Source organism: Martes martes (genome assembly GCF_963455335.1).
Source record: "Martes martes genome assembly, chromosome: 13".
In the NCBI taxonomy this organism is placed as follows: domain Eukaryota; kingdom Metazoa; phylum Chordata; class Mammalia; order Carnivora; family Mustelidae; genus Martes; species Martes martes.
In genome coordinates, this window is record NC_137901.1 from 63817114 (window position 1) to 63834539 (window position 17426).

The following is a 17426-nucleotide window of genomic DNA, read 5'->3' on the forward strand; positions in this document are numbered from 1 at the left end:
GTGACTGCAGAGTCACACAGCCGGCAAGTTCCAACTCCAGGAAGGCGTGGGGTCGGCCGCATTCGCGGCGCTGTTCTCTTTCCTCGTCTCCTTTTAACCTACCACTTATAATCATCAGGACCTTCTTTCCCCGCCGAAGCAAAAGTGCCATTTTGGAGGGTGGGTTGGGGGTTGGCTTTAATCGTTCGAACCCAAACCGGCCAAAGTTTATAAAAATAACTTGGTACTTTGTATCTTGCATGCCGCGGGGTGCCTTTTTGCTAAGTGGCTCCTTTGGTGAGGAATACAGATGCTAAACTGGCTTAGTTCTCTCCCGAGTATGTTTGCCGGCGTCCTCCGGAGCCGACCTCACCAAGACTTGCGAGTCCGCGCCCGGATAGTGCTGCCGGGTTGCACGGGGCCGGAAATAAAAAGACCTAGGAGCTGATTTCCTGAGAGGAGATAAAAAGCTGGGGTTCCTCTTGGGTAGAGCAGTGCTCGGTGGAACTAGACATTGAACTTGGAGTCACAGCCTTTGGGCCCTCCCTCTCTGGGAACGTTTCCTTTCTTTTGTTCACTAAGGGCTGGGGACGACATTTAACTTCGTAAAAGTGAATCGGAAGTGGGCACAAAAGAACAGTCAGCAGATTCCAGACTTCTCCTCATCTTTTTTCTGTCGGTGACACCACCGTTCACCCACCAGTCATCCAGATGAGAGGACTGTTATTCACTTAGTTCCCTACCCTACTTCAGTCACCCATTAAGACTTGTGGATTTTACTTTAGAGGGAGTTCTGGAGTGTGCTTTCCTTCCTAATCTTAATGCAATTACCAGAATCCATACCCTCATCTCTCAGATGCCTTTCCAAGTCCATACTCGTCTTCTCTGACTCCACTTCTTGGACACCAAAGTTCTTTTTCTAAAGCACATATTTAATCCTTTCGCTCCTGTTGAAATCTTTGTGATCTTATTGTCCTCAGCAGTTAATCCTAACTTCTTATTTGTCACGAAAGACCCTCCTTAGGCTGGCAGAAATCTGTTTAGCCTCCCCTCCAGCTCCTTACTTTCCCACTACCCTTGCAAATCATAGTAGCTACTTTTAAGCTGTTACTTTGTGTAGCCCTGTACTTCACATTCATAATCATGTTTAATCATCCTTGAAAAGTAAATATTCCCATTTTGTAGGTGGTAAAATGGAATGCTGAGGGATTCGTTGGGTTGCCTCAGTTTTTCTAGTTTGGGAGGGTGAGCTGTAATCTCACCTCTGTTTGACTCCAGAGCCCCCTGCTCTTCCTCAGTCAGTCGCTCTGTGGTGTTCCTTTGCACTTGCTGTTTGGTCTTTGAGAAAGGGTGCCTTCCCCTTGCTTCTCTTTTCCAGGGAAATCCTAGGTTCAATTCCAATGCCAGCTACTCTGTCAGGCCTTTGCCCCCATCCCCCTTCAGAATAAGTTGTTCCTCCTTTTTGTGACCACAGTACTTTCTTTATGTTTCTTTTTAAGATCTTGTCCCAATCAGATTTGTGTTAGACTTGCGTTTCCTACTGGGTTTTGAGTTCTTCAAGGACAGGAATCTTGACCTAATTCATCCTTGCAGGGTATCCCCTAGTCTACCCCAGTTGACCTAGTTGGGGTTCCCAGGCTTCCAGGGTTCTGAGAGGGGAGTTAACTGGTTTTTAAATTATTTTTGTATTTCCAAAAAATTGGAGCTTAGAGAAAATGTGTAACGGTAACTGAGTGCTTTTAAGTGCTAGGTCATTTACATTAATTCTTTCCAATAACACTTAGAATTAGCATATTGTTGTCTTTATTTTACAAATGAGAAAATTGTGAGGCTTTGATAGGTTGAGTGTTACCTAAGGTGGAGTAGCTAGCTGACCAGGGTGGGAAGAGGTAAGATGTTAAATCTCCCTACCTTCAAGTCCCAAGGTCCGGGCCTTTTTCTTACTCCAAGGGTACCTGGAAGACTATGTAGTTTCTTGAGTTGTGGATGGAAATTCAATTCAGTAGAGGAATGCTGGTTACATGATGCAGGTCATTGGCTTTGAGAGTCAGAGTTTAAGATGTTTAGTTTAAAAAAAAAACAAAACCCAAATTATTGTTGCATGTCGATCAATACATGGAAATAAAATAGGCGTTTAAGATGATGAAAAAAACATGTTGAAAAATAAAATGAATTACATCTTAAAGAACTTTAGATTTCTTCAAAAACTATTATCCAGGACACTCACAAAGATTTCTTTGTAACAATGGACTGTCTGCAGATAGTATAAGATACATTATTAAAAGTAGCTGATTTGCATATATTGGGCTGAGAAGTTATTTTAGGCAAGGTGAGTATGATCAAGTCTTTAATTTAAAAATCATTTGCTGGGTGCCCGGGTGGCTTACTTAGTTGGTTAGGCATCTCTCTTTCACTCTTGTCGTGGTCCCAGGGTCCTGGGAGTCTCATGTCTGGCTCCCTGCTCACCCGGGAGTCTGCTTCCCCCTCTGTCCCTTCCCCACTCTCTCTCAAAAATAAACAAACAGGGTGCCTGGGTGGCTCAGTGGGTTAAAGCCTCTGCCTTCAGCTTGGGTCATGATCCCAGGGTCCTGGGATCCAGTCCCGCATCGGGCTCTCTACTCGGCAGGGAGCCTGCTTCCCTCTCTCTCTCTGCCTGCCTCTCTGCTTACTTGTGATTTCTGTCAAATAAATAAGTAAAATCTTAAAAAAAAATAAACAATCTTCAAAAAAAAAATACAGGGCATCTGGGTGGCTCAGATGGTTAAGCCTGCCTTTGGCTCAGCTCATGATCCCAGGATCCTGGGATTGGGTCCGGTATTGGGCTCCCTGCTTGGCGGGGAGCCTGCTTCTCCCTCTCCCTCTGCTGCTCCCCCTGCTTGTACTCTCTATCAAATAAATAAATATACAAAATCTTAAAAAAAAAAAAAAAAAACCCTGCCAAAGGATTAGCTTTTTTCAGAACACTTTTAGGAATTACAATGTTAATAAAACATTAAATACATTTTAATTTGCAAACAGCAAATTCAGCATTGATGGCAACAATGTGAATGTAACCATTGCTTCTATAAGGAAGGGAAATAGCTACAAAAGTGAAACCTGTAGGTGTGGTTAAGGAAATTGATGCAGTCTGATAAATCATTTCTTTTCAGCCTCTGAATTGCACACATCTCCCCTAAGGGCCCTCCAGCTGAGTATCTCCCCACAAGGGCTTTTCTGTGGATTTAAAAAGGGCGGGGTGATATTTTATTAGTTATTATGGTGTAACTGTTGAGATAAGGTATTGAGATTTGTGGCAGCCTTTTAATGCATTTTCAATAATGTTCAATCAGGGGGTGCCTGGGTTGCTCATTTGGCATCCCATTAGTGATTTTGGCTCAGGTCACGATCTCATAGGTCATGGGATCATCCCTCTGTGGTGGCACCATGCTTAGCAGGGAGTTCGCTTGGGGTTCTCTCCCTCTGCCCCTCCCCCCACTCATTTTCATGTGCACATGGTTGCTCTCTCCCTCCCTCAAATAAATCTTGGAAAAAAAAAAGTTCAGTCAAAACTCTGTATTGGTGTACTTTCTCTCAGTCCATAATTACACATGAATAAGTAGGAGAAGTCACTAAATAACAGTTTTTTCCTTGGAATTCATAGGCAATAAACTGGTTTGGTTTTGAATACAAGTTTATGTTCTCTGAAGTTGGGTAATTAACACGACAGAGCAGTGAGCATGTCTGCTAGGTGTATTGTGTGTGTCAGAAGATGAGAGTTTTCCAGATGATGCTCTGCCAGTATAAATGTCCTGAATCCACTGAGTTTTGGGGAATTCAGAAAAGCATTTTTTTTTTATCGTAAGTGTAAAATCCCAGTAAGTTGGGACGATTTCAGCTTCCCATAATGACCCTCATTGTACATGTTTCTCCATTAAAAGAAAATTGGGACAGGCCTTGGGAAAGAGAGTTTACTTAGTTGTTGCAACATTTGCGATCTTTTCTCAAGGTCCGCACTGAACAAAAACACTTGTCTCAGGGTACCTGGACCTATTTTGATTTTGTTACAACTCTAACGAGAGTTTGTCAAATTAGCATTGTATTGTACCAAGTCAGCTGGTCATATTCCATTGAAAAATACCACTAAATGTTCAAGAGGTATTTCTATTTTCTTTGCTGTAAAGCTAAGGGATTAAACTTAGAGAACCCCAAGATGCCTCTCCTGAGCCCATAGTTTGTATCTAACCGCCTTGAGAGTTTTCCCTTTGAATGGCACATAGACCTGTAGTTGTCCAGGCTTATCCCGTGCCCCATGCTTCTCCTGTCTTGCCTTCCTTAGTTAATGAGCACCTTGTCTACTCAGTCACCCACGGAAGAACCTGGGGGAGCCCACCTCACCCCCTCTTCCCTCATCTAGCCACTTGCCAGATTCTGCTGAACTAGGCCTTTATCTTTGGTCTCTGTGTGTCTTTTCTCCATACACACACTGCTCCCTTAGTTGAGGCCATCCATTGTGGTAGGTCACCTGCATCTGATTCCTCTGTGGCTTCCTCTTATTCCTCACCAGTCCATCGTGAGCCCCACATGATTCCTAACCAGCAGTTCATCAAGGAGAAGCTCAGGCCCTGCTCTCAGAGATCGGAACCAAATTAAGGAGGTCAGGGCTCTGTATATAAAAACCCGCATTTCAGGGTGCCTGGGTCGCTCAGTTGGTTGGGCGACTGCCTTGGGCTCAGGTCATGATCCTGGAATCCCAGGATCGAGTCCCGCATTGGGCTCCCTGCTCAGTGGGAGTCTGCTCTCTCTGACTCTACCCCTTCTCATGGTCTTTCTCACTCATTCTCTCTCTGTTTCTCAAATAAATAAAATCTTTTTAAAAAATTTTAAAAAGGGGCACCTGGGTGGCTCAGTGGGTTAAAGCCTCTGCCTTAGGCTCAGGTCATGATCCCAGGGTCCTGGGATCGAGCCCTGAATCAGGCTCTTTGCTCAGCGGGGAGCCTGCTTCCTCCTCTCTCTCTGCCTGCCTCTCTGCCTACTTGTGATCTGTGTGTCAAATAAATAAATAAAATCTTTAAAAATAAAAATAAATAAATAAATAAAAATAAATAAAACCCCACATTTTTTAGCATGTTCCTTCAAGCTCTGGTCTCGACAGTCTCTTTCCCCACTTGCCCGTGGGATCCCCTAAACATGCTTTGCCCCTTTGGGTCTCTTAATGGGCATCCCTGCCTCTTCTCCACATCAGGTAATTTCTTGTCCTTTAAGACTCAGCTCACAGGGCCCCTCCTCTTGGCTCTGCATTCGAGGAGCTCTGTGAGGGAGGAAAAATGGCTGCATCTAGAACAAAGAAATCCTGGTCTGTCCACTGTATGCTGGATGTATGCCTGCCAAATAATGGAGTACAGGGGAGGGAAAGATCCTCTGACATTGAGAAGAAGGTGGAACTTGGTCTGACCTTTCAAGAATAAGTAAGGGTTTGGATTGTTGAGGGGAGGGGCCTGGCAGCCAGTGAGGTTAAGCAGGTTTCATCCCTCAGAGGGGATGTGGGCAATGGGTATGACTCTCATAGGGTCCTGGGGAACCCTGGTGACAGTTCACCTACCTCCCAGTATGGCTGCTTGCTTCTGACCTTGTCTGTCCCTTTCTTAGGTTTTAGTTAGGCCAGCCCTGAGGAATTTTCCAGAAGCAGTGGGTAAGTGGCCTAGTTTTACCCTAGATTGGTATATCCAGTGCACCTGGCCCTCCAAAATTACGAGCCTTCCCTTTGCCCTGGCAGGACTAAGTTTTCCGGCCAGCCACTGGAAGACTTGTTTCTCCATGAAGGGACGTCATGGAGGATGATGCTGATGGGTTTAGGGACAGGTGGCAAAGAGGTGCCTGGGCCGTTCACTTGAGGGAGTCAGATGTATCCTCAGCTTCAGAATCCAGGAGAAGCAGCAGGCTGCTCACGTGTGAGAGCTTTTGCCTCCGGGTTTCCTCTAGCCAGCCTTGTCCTGTTAGATAAGCCTAACCCTCACCCCAGTAAAAAATGGGGGAGGAAAGGGTCTTTCATTCAGGGCAAAGCTATTGAGAGGAAGAATACAGTGTAGTGGTTAAGAGCTTCTGGAGGGGCGCCTGGGTGGCTCAGTTGGTTAGGTGTCTGCCTTTGGCTCAGGTTGTGATCCCAGGATCTTGGAATCGAGTCCTGCATTGGGCTCCCAGCTCAGTGGGGAGCCTGCTTCTCCCTCTCCCTTGCCTCCTGTTCCCCCTGCTTCTGTTCTCCTGCTCTCTCTGCCAAATAAATAAGTAAAAATTTTTTTAAAAGATTTTTATTATTTTTATTTGACAGAGATCACAAGTAGGCAGGGAGGCAGGCTCCCCAGAGAGCAGAGAGCCCAATGTGGGGCTCGATCCCAGGACCCTGGGATCATGACCTGAGCGGAAGGCAGAGGCTTTAACCCACTGAGCCACCCAGGAGCCCCCCAATTTTTTTTTTTTTTTTAAAGAGCTTCTGGAGGTTGAATATCCTGGGCCTGCCACATCTTAGTGGAGGAACTTGGGCAAGTTACTTGATCTCTGTGTGTTAGTTTACTTCACCTGTGTGTAAAAGTGAACTAAATTAGTATATATCACATGTCCTGGAGCGTGCTTAGCATAGCCTAAGTGTGAGGTACGTGTAGATGATTATTATTAATGAGAGTCAGCAAGACACGTCCCAGGGCAGTGAGGAGAGCACCCTGGCAGGAGGAGAGGGCTCGGTGCTGAAAAGGTGGGCTGGGCCAGGTAGGGGTGGCATGCCAGGACACGACCTCACCAGAGGCAGAGCCCATTCTCTTACCCTCCCCTCTCTCCTGCCTCTTGAAGTAACCTGTTCCTTAGGGTTAGCAAGAGGTTTCTTTTTTTTTTTTTTTTAAGATTTTGTTTATTTATTTGACACAGGGAGAGAGATCACGAGTAGGCAGAGTGGCAGGCAGAGGGGGAAGCAGGGTCCTTGCTGAGCAGAGAGCCTGATACGGGGCTCGATCCCAGGACCCCGGGATCATGACCCAAGCTGAAGGCAGACGCTTAACGACTGAGCCACCCAGGCTCCCCCCCCCTCTCTTTTTTTTAAAAAGAGATTTTATTTATTTATTTGAGAAAGTAAGAGAGGGCAAACATATGTGCAAGGAGAGGGAGAGAAAGGGAGAGAATCTGACACTGGGCCGATCCCACAAACCTGAGATCATGACCTGAGCTGAAATCAAGAGATGGACGCTCAACTGACTGAGCTGCCCTGAAGGAAACTCTCAAATAAGTAGTTGCAGTCCTAGAAATAATCCCGTTGCTTTTTTTCTTCTGTTTCAGCTCTGAAGCAGAAAGTTAAGGAAGGTTGCTTCTTTCTGTGGCTGTCCCATTTTTCCTCCTGGCCCTTTGTGCAGTCACTTTAGAATTCCAGAGCTTCAAGAGGTCCCCTTGACAGACAGGAGGCTGAGGCTTGGGGGGCACCACCCACAGGTTCACAGTGGAGCCGGGCACACTCACTGCCCAGGCCTCCCTGCTCTCAGGGTCTTCCCATAGCAGCTTTTTTTTTTTTTTTTTAAAGATTTTATTTATTTATTTGTCAGAGAGAGAGAGCGCGCGCGCGCGCACTGGCAGACGGAGGCAGAGGGAGAAGCAGGCTTCCTGCCAAGCAAGGAGCCCGATGTGGGACTCAATCCCAGGACACTGGGATCATGACCTGAGCCGAAGGCAGCTGCTTAAGCAACTGAGCCACCCAGGCGTCCCTTTTTTTTTTTTTTTTTAAATAAAGATTTAATTTACTTATTTATTTGACAGAGGAAGATACAGCAAGAGAGGAGATAACACAAGCAGAGGTGGTGGGAGAGGGAGAAGCAGGCTTCCTGCGGAGCAGGGAGCCCGATGAAGGGCTCAATCCCAGCATCCCGGGATCACGACCCAAGCTGAAGACAGACGCCCAACAACTGAGCTACCCAGATGCCCCTGCTTTTGTTTATTTTGTTTGTTTGTTTGTTTTGGGTTTTTTTTTTTTTAAGATTTTATTTATTTATTTGACTGAGAGAGAGATCACAAGTCGGCAGAGGAGCAGGCAGAGAGAGAGGAGGGAAGCAGGCTTCCTGTTGAGCAGAGAGCCCAATTCGGGGCTCGATCCCAGGACCCTGAGATCACTACCCGAGCCGAAGGCAGAGGCTTAACCCACTGAGCCACCCAGGCGCCCCTGCTTTTGGTTTTTAAGAAAGGAGGGACATGGTGCATAGGAGGAGAATTCATTTCAGGTTAGGTGGTGGCTTGGGTTTGTTCAGGTTTTTTTTGTTTGTTTTTAAGGTTTTGCTTATCCATTTGACTGAGGAGGGGTCACAAGCAGGGGGAGCAGCAGGCAGAGGGAGAGGGAGAAGCAGCCTCCCCACTGAGCAGGGAGCCTGAAGTGGGGCTCGGTCCCAGGACTCTGGGATCATGACCTGAGCTGAAGACAGATGCTTAACCAACTGAGCCACCCAGGCGTCCTGGTTTTGTTCAGTTTTTAACATTTTTGGGTCGGTGTTGATGATTGCTTTCTGTACTTCATGATCTTGTCAGATTTTGTTTCTACTACTTTACCAGCACAGTTCAGCAGAGGAGTGAAATACTATTTTGACAGCCCATGACCCAGCAGGCACATTTGCCAGCAAAGCAGTCAGTAATGTCAAATCCAGTGCTCATGGTGGTGCTCTTTCTGAGAGGGGATGCTGCCTGACTCTGTCAGAATTGGAGAGTGGGTACAACTCAGAAGTTGAACAGCCTCTGAGTCCCTTCTGACATGGTTTGTAAAATATCTGCTTCACATTAGTGTACCTCTTGTTAAGAAAACTCAGCAGAGGAAAGCTAACCTTACAGAAGGAGACCTGCCAGGTATTTTACACACGGGATTCCCATTCCAGTCACTCGTACTGGGGCACTGGACTTTGGAGTGTGTGGTGTAGGTCAAGAATGCCAGGTACAACCATGTCCATATGGGGACAGAAACCCATTCCAGGGGCACGGCCTACATCCAGAAGCTGACTGTGTGTGGAGCTGGCATCAGAGCCCACTCAGCTGGGGCCCCAGCCATGCTCACCTGGAGGTGTGTGGGGAGTACGTTCCTATAAGCCTGTTCTGAATGTTCTTTTCAGAATGACCTCTTAGAATGACCTCTTGACAGTGGCCCACCACTGGAGCACTGTGCTGTGGTCGAATGACAGGGACTCGAGTTCTGATCTTCACTTTTACCACGGACTCGTTTCTGTCATCACCTTGAGCCTCAGTGTCCTGATTCTGCAGCGGGGTAATGAAACTACTTTGTAGAGTTATGATAGGAGTTGAGCGCGTTAGTTGTCGTAATAACTAAGTGTAAGATGGTATACTGCTGACCCATGCAAGGGTTGATGTGTTGCTGTGAGTTCTGCCTCCTTTGCTGAGTATTCGTTGAAGTAAGAGAATCATATTTGGGGGGTTTTGAAACCTTGTGTTTAAATGTAAAGTATTTTGAACTTAATATTAACGTCATGATTTAGTGTCATTGCCGCTGGTTGCTTTGTGCAAGCTTGGAAAGCACATTTCTGTCAAAATTAGTTACTTAGCTCCCATGACACAAAAAAGCAGGAAGTCGTGTTTTTTTTTTCAAATTATTAATGTCCTACCAGTTGTGGAGCTGGTACTCGAGAGTGATACTGTACTTAGATTTAAGGCAGGTTTGTGTAACTTTCCCTTAGACATCAAGCTCCATCGGTTTCATTTTGCCTGGACAAGAGGAGCCAGAAACATTCCTTGCACAGCATAAACACTTAAGGGCCAGCTGTGAAGGGTTAGGGCAGTATCTGTCTCAAAGCAGTATCTATTCATGCCTTTGTCATCGTAACTCTGGGCGAGTGCTATTCCAGGGTAGGCGAGCCCTCCCAGGATCCTGCTCAGGAAATAGAAGCCCCTGCGCTGCCTGTTTGCAGTGAAGGCTTGGCCACCCTCACCCACTGTTTTGTGTGGCTGAGAGATTCTACTTGGTCTCCAGTCCTGGCCTTACCCTGTAAAAGGCCTGTGACTTTGGGCATCTCTGAACATCAGCTTTATGAGCTGTAAGATGAAGCTAATACGCCTGACCTGCCTGCCTCCGAGGGGTGTTGTGAGCTTCTAGTCCCTATTCTGTGTGCTGTTCATTGTAAATACTGCTGAGTGTTGTTGTAACCAACCGCCTCTCAGGCTTCTCTGTCAGGGTCTTCCTCCGGCCTTTCACATGGCTGCTTTGGGTGTGGATCTCCTACTTGGAAGGCACACACCTTCCGGAGCATCTTCATTTTTGGAGATTACCTCCAGAAATACCTGGCTTTCCTAGAAGACCACCTCTTCCCTAGCATCTCTCCCTTTCTCTATGGTGTTTTATCATTCTGTTTTTCACTTTTTTTTTTTAAGATTTTATTTATTTGACAGACAGAGATCACAAATAGGCAGAGAGGCAGGCAGAGAAAGAGAGAGGAGGAAGCAGGCTCCCCTCTGAGCAGAGAGCCCAATGTGGGGCTCGATCCGAGGACCCTGAGATCATGACCCGAGCCGAAAGCAGAGACTTTAACCCACTGAGCCAGGCGCCCCAACACATTTCTGTTTTTTGTTGGGATTTTGAAGGAGATGATGACACTAAGCTGTTGCCCTACAAAGGGGTGTGTGGTGGTGATGTATTCTTAGCAACTCCTCTGCCTTATGTTTCTTTTTCCTTTTCCTTTCCCTTTCATTTTCTTTCTTTTATTGAGATAAGTTGATCAGGTCATTTCTGGAAAAGCTTTGTGCCAACAACTATAAACATATTCCTTCCTTCCTTTCTTTTTCTTTCTTTTCTTTTCCTTTCTTTCTTTCACATGACAAACTTATTTTTTAAGATTATTTATTTGGGCACCTGGGTGGCTCAGTAAGTTAAGCATCTGCGTTTGGGTCAGGTCATGCCTGGGATCGAACCCTGCATTGGGCTCCCTGCTCGGTGGAGAGCCTGCTTCTCCCTCTGTCGCTCCTGTTTGTGTCCTGCACATGCTTGCTGTGTTGCATGCGCTCGCACGCTGTCAAATAAATAAATAAATAAATAAATATTTTAAAAAACTTACTTCTTTGAGAGAGAGGCATGCACGCACACAAGCAGGGTAGAGGGGCAGAGAGCTGAGGGGAGAGCTGAAGGCAGATGCTTAACCGATTGAGCCACCCAGGCACCTCCACAGTCATTTTTAATTTAAGACCCTATGAGTTCTGGTCATAGGCTGTTAACGCCATATCGTGTCTATTCCCTGTTATGTAGAGGAGGGAATATATGTTGGTGCTTCAACACTGTCTTGGATTTTAAGAACTACCATGATATAGGGGCGCCTGGGTGGCTCAGTGGATTAAAGCCTCTGCCTTCGGCTCAGGTCACGATCCCAGAGTTCTGGGATCGAGCCCCGCATCGGGCTCTCTGCTCAGCGGGGAGCCTGCTTCTCCCTCTCTCTCTGCCTGTCTCTCTGCCTACTTGTGACCTCTCTCTGTCAAATAAATAAATAAAATCTTAAAAAAAAAAAAAGAACTACCGTGATATAATTATGGAAGGGAATGAAACTAACATTAATTGAAAAAAAAAAAGAAACTAACATTAATTGAATATCTACAAGGGGTGCTAAGTGTTAAGCACTTACAGTGTTTTTTGTAATTCTCAGTAGAACCCTGTGAACTTGGTTTCCTATTTTTCAGGTGAGACTACTGGAAGGCGGGGAGCTTCAGGGGGTATGAAGGGTGGGGCAGGGGCTTAAGCTCAGGCCTGTCCAGCTCCAGGGGCCTCTGCTCTTTCTAGTCCAATGACAGTTTGACAGCTGTTGAAGCAACTGCTTGTCAAATCAAAACATTGTTTCTTTGTATAATATATAAAAGTAGTGCTGAAGAGAATGGTTGGGGATTGCAGTATACTGAATTTTTTGTCTATAGGAAACTTCAGAACAGAGAACAGTAAAATAACCAATGTAAGTCATAGTAAGCGTTCATTTTTTTAAAAAAAAGTTCGAAAGATTTCCAGGTTTCTGTTACCACAGACTTGTTGCAGTAAAAAGGATTCCTTACATTGCTTCTGTGTGCCTGGCTCAGTGGGAGGTGTTAGCTCTTTTAGGAGCTTATTTCTAGTCATGGAAATGACACTGAATTAATCAGAGCCTCAGTTATCTTCCTTTGTAAAAGACCGGATTGGATAAGCATGGTGTTTTTTGGTTTGTTGGGTTTTTTTTTAAGACTTTATTTATTTATTTGAGGGAGAGAGAGTGAGAGAGAGATCATGAGCAGGAGAAGGGTAGAGGGAGAAGCCAACTCCCCAGTGATCCGGGAGCCCGATGTGGGGACCCTGTGGGACTCGATCCCAGCACCCTGGAATTATGACCTGAGCCCGAAGGCAGATGCTTAACCAATAGAGCCCCGGTGCACCGGGCATGGTAGTTCTTAAACGGGGGTGCACCTCAGTGTCACTGGGGGACCTCTTGGCACAAATGCCCAGCCTTGTTCTGGAGATTCTGATCCTGCAGGTCTAGAATGAGGCAGGTCTAGAATGAGGCCCAGGCACGATTCAGGCTTTCTCCCTCCACCCTCCCTCTCTGCCCCACCTCTCTGCATATGAGTATTAAATAACTCTCCTGGGGCCTTTGGGTGCTGTCTGATTGAGAGTCCCCCAACATTAGTTAACACTTGAGCCAGATTTGGCTCCCAGCTGCTTCCCAAACATATCCGGTGATTTCTTCCTTCTGGGGCTTTGCATACATTTCTAACACATGGACACACCTGTTCCCTTCTCTGCAATGGTTTGGTTTTTCCCCCATCCTCCAGGGCCTGAAAGCCTCCCTTCCATGAACTGATTACCCTCTGCTGTTGCCTGCTGGGCCTCCCTTGCTCTGACCTCCAGGTTACTAGAGTAGTGCTTCTCTACTCTTCTAACCTCATCTCAACAGCCAAGAAGATGGCGCTCAGCTTTACTTTTTGTGGTTCCTTTAGGGGTACAGTGTGCTCTTTTCCAGTCAACAAATACGAAATTACAGGATGCTATCAAATATGCTTTTTTATTATTTTTTTAAAGATTTATTTATTTATTTGACAGAGATCACAAGTAGGCAGAGAGGCAGGCAGAGAGAGAGAGGGAAGCAGGCTCCCCGCTGAGCAGAGAGCCCGATGTGGGGCTTGATCCCAGGACTCTGGGATCATGACCTGAGCCGAAGGCAGAGGCTTTAATCCACTGAGCCACCCAGGTGCCCCGAATATGCTTTTTTAAACTGTATAAGCACCCCCTACCTTGTGACTTGTTGTCCATAGCACTGATTTGACATCTGAAGCAGCCCTGGCTTTCACAGCTGATTTTTCCTCTGTACTTCTGTCTGGATTTCTTTCTTTCTTTCTTTCTTTCTTTTTTTTTTTAAGATTTTTATTTATTTGACAAACAGAGATCACAAGTAGGCAGAGAGGCAGGCGCGGGGTGGGGGGGGCAGGCTCCCCGCTGAGCAGAGAGCCCAATGCAGGGCTTGATCCCAGGACCCTGGGATCATGACCTGAGCCGAAGGCAGAGGCTTTAACCCACTGAGCCACCCAGGTGCCCCCTGTCTGGATTTCTTAAAGAGGACCATGGTCACAAGCTAGTTTCGAATCACTGGCTCGTGAAGGGTTCTCAGGTCCTGTGTGAGGGTTGTTTGGGAAGATTTTGAATGGTTGCCTTTCCAGGGCCCATCGTAGATCTCCAAAGAAGAAAAAAAGACTTTGTTAAATACTTTGCCCAAACTCGGATGCACGCACTGTAGTTTTGTGACAGCCCACTGTGTATAGCTGTTTCCTGCTCTCCTTTCCGGGATGAGCTGAAGGTTCTGTGGGACGTGGAGTAGCCCGCTCCTGCTGGGGTCAGGGTTGTCTCCTGTTAGTCCCTCAGAGCTATTGGGCAGTGGTCTGTTTCTGGAGCTTGCCGCACTCTGGCCTGGGATGGGCATCAAGCTCTCTGGGCTAGAGTCTAGGCAGTGGGCTTTTCCCCTTTTGAAGAGCTGGGCAGCATGCCCATGCTCTTTTGGCGTCCCTCAGTACATTGAGATCCACCTCTGGGTTCAGAAATGGACCTCATTTGGAGAAGCACTGCTCTCTTTCTCCTTTACCACTTGCCGTGGCTGGGAAGCCTGCTCTTCCCTACCAGGAGAAGGGATGAGCTAGTCGGCTTGTTCTGCTTTCCCTCGTGCTCTTCTATTTGGGTTGTCCTGGCTGATCCAGGACAGCTTCTTGCAGAACTGAAACAAACCTTTGTGGGCATATTTTGTAAGCTCCTGTCGTTCTTGGCTTTGGTCTTCCTGACTTGGTTCTAGAGCTGGGTCCCTCTGTTTTCCTTTGTCAGGTCCCTTTTTTCCCATCATTTGTAATAGTACCCTTTTGAATTTGAACTCTGAATTTACATTGGTCTCTTTAAATTCCTTCTCCAGGGGCGTCTGGGTGGTTCAGTGGGTTAAAGCCTCTGCCTTCGGCTCGGGTCATGATCTCAGGGTCCTGGGATGGAGCCCCGCATTGGGCTCTCTGCTCAGCAGGGAGCCTGCTTCCCTTCCTCTCTCTCTGCCTGCCTCTCTGCCTACTTGTGATCTCTGTCTGTCTAATGAATAAATAAAATCTTAAAAAAAAATAATAAATCCTTCTCCAGTTCTTCCTTGTCAGGCTCATGCTCAGTTACAGGAATGCACTCTTGCTTGAGGATTTGTCAAGCGTCTTGAGTCATCTCGCCTTTTCGAGTCTCAGACCTTTGTATGAATCTCTCTTTTCTCTGAATGACTTGAATCCATTCTTCAAGTTGTACTCCTTGGTGGAGGTGTGGTTGGCATTGTGGGTTGAATAGTTCTTGACTGGAGGGCCTGCTTGTGCAATGCAAGACTTTTAGCATCCTGGCCTCTGACAGTGCCAGGGGTTCTCAGCAGCTGGGCCTCTAGAGGATGTTGGGAAATGGGGGTGGGGTGTGGTGTCACAATGCTTGGCATGTAATGGGCAGGGCTCAGGATGCTCAAGTGCAAAGTCCTGCCTGGATGGCGGCGCCACCCTGTTGAGAAAGGCTCTTCTAGGGCTGCCCAACATTCCCTGGAGATTTATAGGGCTTCCTAGCTTGTTTGTTTGTCTTGGTTTCTCTCACTTCTGCCTTGTTGTAATCACTTCTTCCTTGTTGGTTAGAATTATGCAAAGGAGGTTGCCTCTTCCGCTCTTTGGTGAGCTTAACTTGACAGCAAGGTAAATTGAGAGTTTATCTGATGACCAGCAATTGATAACTGAGCATTGGAGTCCTTGAGCCTCCCATTTCTGCCAACAGTAGTGTCACCCTTCCTCTCTGGCAGAGGGTAGGAGGAATGGCATCCTCTCCCTCAGAGTGGCTTTTATCTTTGTGCATGTATCTCTCTTTTTAAGTAGGCTCCATGGTCAATGTCAGGCTTGAATTCATGACCCTGAGATTGAATCGTGTACCGACGGAGCCAGCTGGAGACCCCAATGTTCATGTGTCTCTTGGTTTCAGAGCACCAGTAGGTGCCCTCTCTCTACCCCTGCCCACAGTGTCTATTCCTTCCTCCCTTTTTCTTGAGCAAGGTGCAGGTTTCACTCCCAGCTTATAGTTGAGTCTCATCTTGCCATATTTTTGTAATTCTTTTGAAGTTTACCTTCTTGGGTTTATTACTGATACATCCTGTTGTTAGTATGTGGATTTCTGAAGCCATAGATTATATGTACAAATTATTTTAAAACTAATTTTCTCCCATGAAAAGTGAATATGATCTCATTGGTTGTCCAGTTTCAGAGCTCTATCTGGAATTGTTTTCCTGACTACTTTTGGTTTAAAACATTTCTGATAGTTTGGTAGGATTTGTGTCTAGCTGGGAATCCTTCTCTAGTATCTTGCATCAGGGACCAGAAAATCAAATACATGGAGAGCCTTTTCTGTCCCAGAGTCTTTTTTTCCTCCCCAATACCCAGCTTCCTGTCCCTTCACTATCCTGATAATTAAGCAAGTATTTGAGCATGACCGTGAGCTCCTGGGGCTTTTAGATCCCTGCCTTCAAGCTTGCCCTCGTGGAACTTATATGCTGTTTGGGGAGTGGAACAGAGTGGTCGTAGAATGAGATTTATTTATTCCCCATCCTAAAGGCTTCATTGTCCCCAGGGGAGCGTTTCTGATGAGTCCTGGGCACTAGCAGGAGGGCCAGGTGGCAGTTGGCAGGTTGAGTGGTCTCTCAGTTTCCATGCTCTCCTTCCTCCAGGCTCAGGAAGAGGGGCGGGACCACGCTTTCTCCACTGCAGGGGCCACAGCCACTGCAGCTAGCTTCCTTACGGAAGCTGAGTGTTGCTTAGAAATGGAGCTCCTCTCCCAGTGGCAGTGGCTCTCTCCTCTCACTGTGGAGCTTGTTAAAAATCCCCATTTCACACTCCACCCCACAGTTGCTGGACCAGAATTTCCAGGGCTGGGGCCTAAGCCCAGATGGTTGTGGTGGGCAGCTAGGGTTGACAAGCAGCAGCACCCCGTGGGAAGAAACTTGGTCGGGCGTGTCGCCTGCCGTGAAGCACCGGCATGTCCCAGCTGTCTGTTCTGCGTGTTCATTTGATACACTGTCCTTCTCAGCCCACTCCATGCCGGGCACACCACACATCCTCCAACTTAGAACCTGTGACAATGGCTCAGTTCCCACTTCGTCTGGAATTGTTTCCCCAGGGGGCCTTGTAAACTGTTGCTGGTGTGGTGGGAATGTGGGGTGCAAAGGATCTTTTGGGCTTGAAGTAGAGGCTGGTTCAGAGCCTCTGTGCCATTGTGAGCCATGGCACCACACAAGGAGGGGCTTCCTGGTTGCAAAAGGGTGCATGGGCTGGACCAACAAGGAGGAAGCCAGGGCCATTGAGGAAGATGTCCTGCCTGCTCAGCTGGGTTGTGCTCTAGGGATGCAGAAGAAGGTACCCAGGAGACGTGGAGGAGGCTTTTGTACCAGGAACATGAGGCCAGGTTGGGATATTGGAGGGATTGTCTCACTGCAGGTGTCTGAGAATGGAGGAATATTGGGAAGGTGAGCAGGCAGGAGCACCTTGGGTCTTGGGTCATGATGCCTGTTGGAGGTTGACTGGAGTTGTTGGAGAAGTGGTGGTGCACAGTTGAAAAACAAGCGACAGACTGTAGACTAAAGACCTCTCAGGCAGGGCTCTGAAGTAGTTAGTCCCCGTGGTCATGCTTTCTGGATGAAATGGCATTTGCTGCCTGGACTCTTTGTATAATAATCCCTCATTTGCAAAGGGTTCTGTTATGTACAACAGGGTTTCCCCTTTGTTGTGTTCAGCTCTGGGTCTTACTACCCCTGTTTTGAAGCTGAGGAAACAGAGGGTCAGTGAAAGGCTCCTGTCCCCCTCCCATCCCAGACTAGATAGTTGTTCTCTTCTCCAAGTGTCCATGCTGGCACAGAGTTCTGAAATCAGAATTATGCACTGGGTAGAAAACCTGGTGGGTATGCGTTTGCTCCTAG

At 47.0% G+C, this 17426-nt stretch overlaps 1 protein-coding gene across 1 annotated transcript in view; it reads left to right on the forward strand.

Annotated features, from left to right (window-relative positions):
• UBE2L3 (ubiquitin conjugating enzyme E2 L3) overlaps positions 1-17426 on the forward strand; it is a 58389-nt gene that overhangs the window by 619 nt on the left and 40344 nt on the right. The window lies entirely within an intron of this gene.